This window comes from Artemia franciscana, unplaced genomic scaffold (assembly GCF_032884065.1).
Source record: "Artemia franciscana unplaced genomic scaffold, ASM3288406v1 Scaffold_1603, whole genome shotgun sequence".
NCBI classification, from domain to species: Eukaryota; Metazoa; Arthropoda; class Branchiopoda; order Anostraca; family Artemiidae; genus Artemia; species Artemia franciscana.
Window position 1 is genome coordinate 99,548 of NW_027062884.1, and position 4,052 is coordinate 103,599.

General features: G+C 29.6%; 1 long non-coding RNA gene across 1 annotated transcript; it reads right to left on the reverse strand.

Moving 5' to 3' along the window:
- Positions 1 to 1,891: 1,891 nt before the first annotated feature.
- On the reverse strand, positions 1,892 to 3,113 carry LOC136042616 (uncharacterized). The gene is made up of 2 exons (XR_010621363.1): positions 2,382 to 3,113; positions 1,892 to 2,181 (listed from the first exon to the last, which is right to left on the reverse strand). It is a non-coding gene; the product is annotated as an uncharacterized LOC136042616 (long non-coding RNA).
- Positions 3,114 to 4,052: the final 939 nt, after the last annotated feature.

Below are 4,052 nucleotides of genomic sequence, written 5' to 3' on the forward strand. Positions count from 1 at the left end.
TTTTTTAGCTTTTTTATTTTTTTTATTAGTTTTTAGTTTTTTTGTAGTTTTTGCCTTTTTTTTAGTTTTTTCAGTTTTTTAGCTTTTTTATTAGTTTTTAGTTTTTTTTTGTAGTTTTTGCCTTTTTTTAGTTTTTTTAGTTTTTTAGCTTTTTTATTTTTTTTATTAGTTTTTAGTTTTTTTGTAGTTTTTGCCTTTTTTTTAGTTTTTTCAGTTTTGACGTCACCTGATCCAGTTTTTTCAGGTGACGTCACCTGATCCACGATCCACAGATCCACAGACAACTTATTTTTATATATATAGATAGTTTTTTTTTTTTTTACTTATGTCCTGGTCGTCATTTATACTCCCTGTGTCCCGGTGCTTTGTTGATTGCTAATCGAACATTCCTTTTGTCCTGGTCGCTTTCTCTTTGAGTGTCGTCATTTATTAGTTTTTTCCTTTTTTTTTTAGTTTTTTATTGGTTTTTACCTTTATTTTAGCTTATTTTTCAGTTTTTTCCTTTTTTTTAGTTTTTTTTTATTTTTTATTTTTTTTAGTTTTTTACCTTTTTTTAGTTTTTTTAGTTTTTTTAGTTTTTTAGCTTTTTTACTTTTTTTATTAGTTTTTAGTTTTTTTTGTAGTTTTTGCCTTTTTTTAGTTTTTTCAGTTTTTTTTTTAGTTTTTTATTGGTTTTTACCTTTATAGTTTTTTTAGTTTTTTAGCTTTTTTATTTTTTTTATTAGTTTTTAGTTTTTTTTGTAGTTTTTGCCTTTTTTTTAGTTTTTTCAGTTTTGACGTCACCTAATCCAGTTTTTTCAGGTGACGTCACCTGACACATCCATCCATCCATCCACAGACAGACAGACAACTTATTTTTATATAGATAGAAGATAGATAGATATATATATATATATATATATACTAGCTGTTGGGGTGGCGCTTCGCGCCACCCCAACACCTAGTTGGTGGGGGCGCTTCGCGCCCCCCCCAAGCCCCCCCGCGCGCGTAAGTCGTTACGCGCCATAATAGTTACGCGCCATTGTAGTTGTGTCCCTATGTCCCACCTGTGAATATAGATATATATATATATATATATGGTTTTAACTATGTAAAACTTGCGAATATACAACATTCTTTGCTGTCCCATTGTCTTTGCATATAAATAGATTGTCAGGTTATCCCCCTGTTTCCCCCGGTGTCCCCGTTGTAGTTGTGTCCCTGTGTCCCGGTCGTCATTTATATTCCCTGTGTCCCGGGTCCCGGTCATCATTTGTATCCCGGTGTCCCGGTCTGTATATACATTCGTTTTTTAGTTTTGTTTTTCTCCTTTATTTTTTTCCTTTTTTTTTCTTTTTTAGCTTATTTAGATTTTTAGATTTTTTAGTTTTTTTTATTAGTTTTTAGTTTTTATTTCTTTTTAGTTTTTTTGTCCCGGTCGTCATTTATATCCCCCTGTTTCCCCCGGTGTCCCCGTTGTAGTTGTGTCCCTGTGTCCCGGTCGTTATTTATATTCCCTGTGTCCCGGTCGTCATTTGTATCCGTCCTGGTCGTCATTTATACTCCCTGTGTCCCGGTGCTTTGTTGATTGCTAATCGAACATTCCTTTTGTCCTGGTCGCTTTCTCTTTGAGTGTCGTCATTTATTTTTTTCTTTTTTAGTTCTTTTAGTTTTTACCTTTTTTAGTTTTTTTTTAGTTTTTAGTTTTTTTAGTTTTTTACCTTTTTTTAGTTTTTTTAGTTTTTTAGCTTTTTTATTTTTTTTATTAGTTTTTAGTTTTTTTGTAGTTTTTGCCTTTTTTTTTAGTTTTTTGTCCTGGTCGCTTTCTCTTTGAGTGTCGTCATTTATTAGTTTTTTCCTTTTTTTTTTAGTTTTTTATTGGTTTTTACCTTTATTTTAGCTTATTTTTCAGTTTTTTCCTTTTTTTTAGTTTTTTTTTATTTTTTATTTTTTTTAGTTTTTTACCTTTTTTTAGTTTTTTTAGTTTTTTTTAGTTTTTTAGCTTTTTTACTTTTTTTATTAGTTTTTAGTTTTTTTTTGTAGTTTTTGCCTTTTTTTAGTTTTTTCAGTTTTTTTTTTAGTTTTTTATTGGTTTTTACCTTTATAGTTTTTTTAGTTTTTTAGCTTTTTTATTTTTTTTATTAGTTTTTAGTTTTTTTTGTAGTTTTTGCCTTTTTTTAGTTTTTTCAGTTTTGACGTCACCTAATCCAGTTTTTTCAGGTGACGTCACCTGACACATCCATCCACACATCCATCCATCCATCCATCCACAGACAACTTATTTTTATATATATAGATATATATATATATATATATATATATATATCTATATATATAAAAATAAGTTGTCTGTGGATGGATGTGTGGATGGATGTGTGGATGGATGTGTCAGGTGACGTCACCTGAAAAAACTGGATTAGGTGACGTCAAAACTGAAAAAACTAAAAAAAGGCAAAAACTACAAAAAAAACTAAAAACTAATAAAAAAAATAAAAAAGCTAAAAAACTAAAAAAACTATAAAGGTAAAAACCAATAAAAAACTAAAAAAAAAACTGAAAAAACTAAAAAAAGGCAAAAACTACAAAAAAAAACTAAAAACTAATAAAAAAAGTAAAAAAGCTAAAAAACTAAAAAAACTAAAAAAACTAAAAAAAGGTAAAAAACTAAAAAAAATAAAAAATAAAAAAAAACTAAAAAAAAGGAAAAAACTGAAAAATAAGCTAAAATAAAGGTAAAAACCAATAAAAAACTAAAAAAAAAAAGAAAAAACTAATAAATGACGACACTCAAAGAGAAAGCGACCAGGACAAAAAACTAAAAAAAAAGGCAAAAACTACAAAAAAACTAAAAACTAATAAAAAAAATAAAAAAGCTAAAAAACTAAAAAAACTAAAAAAAGGTAAAAAACTAAAAAAACTAAAAACTAAAAAAAAACTAAAAAAGGTAAAAACTAAAAGAACTAAAAAAGAAAAAAATAAATGACGACACTCAAAGAGAAAGCGACCAGGACAAAAGGAATGTTCGATTAGCAATCAACAAAGCACCGGGACACAGGGAGTATAAATGACGACCAGGACACAAGTAAAAAAAAAAAATTAACAAAACTAAAAAGAAGGTAAAAACTACAAAAAAACTAAAAAGAAAAAAAAACTAAAAACTAATAAAAAAACTAAAAAATCTAAAAATCTAAATAAACTAAAAAAGAAAAAAAAAGGAAAAAAATAAAGGAGAAAAACAAAACTAAAAAACGAATGTATATACAGACCGGTACACCGGGATACAAATGACGACCGGGACACAGGGAATATAAATAACGACCGGGACACAGGGACACAACTACAACGGGGACACCGGGGGAAACAGGGGGATATAAATGACGACCGGGACAAAAAAACTAAAAAGAAATAAAAACTAAAAACTAATAAAAAAAACTAAAAAATCTAAAAATCTAAATAAGCTAAAAAAGAAAAAAAAGGAAAAAAATAAAGGAGAAAAACAAAACTAAAAAACGAATGTATATACAGACCGGGACACCGGGATACAAATGATGACCGGGACCCGGGACACAGGGAATATAAATGACGACCGGGACACAGGGACACAACTACAACGGGGACACCGGGGGAAACAGGGGGATAACCTGACAATCTATTTATATGCAAAGACAATGGGACAGCAAAGAATGTTGTATATTCGCAAGTTTTACGTAGTTAAAACCATATATATATATATATATCTATATTCACAGGTGGGACATAGGGACACAACTACAATGGCGCGTAACTATTATGGCGCGTAACGACTTACGCGCGCGGGGGGGCTTGGGGGGGGCGCGAAGCGCCCCCACCAACTAGGTGTTGGGGTGGCGCGAAGCGCCACCCCAACAGCTAGTATATATATATATATATATATATCTATATATATAAAAATAAGTTGTCTGTGGATCTGTGGATCGTGGATCAGGTGACGTCACCTGAAAAAACTGGATCAGGTGACGTCAAAACTGAAAAAACTAAAAAAAGGCAAAAACTACAAAAAAAACTAAAAACTAATAAAAAAAATAAAAAGCTAA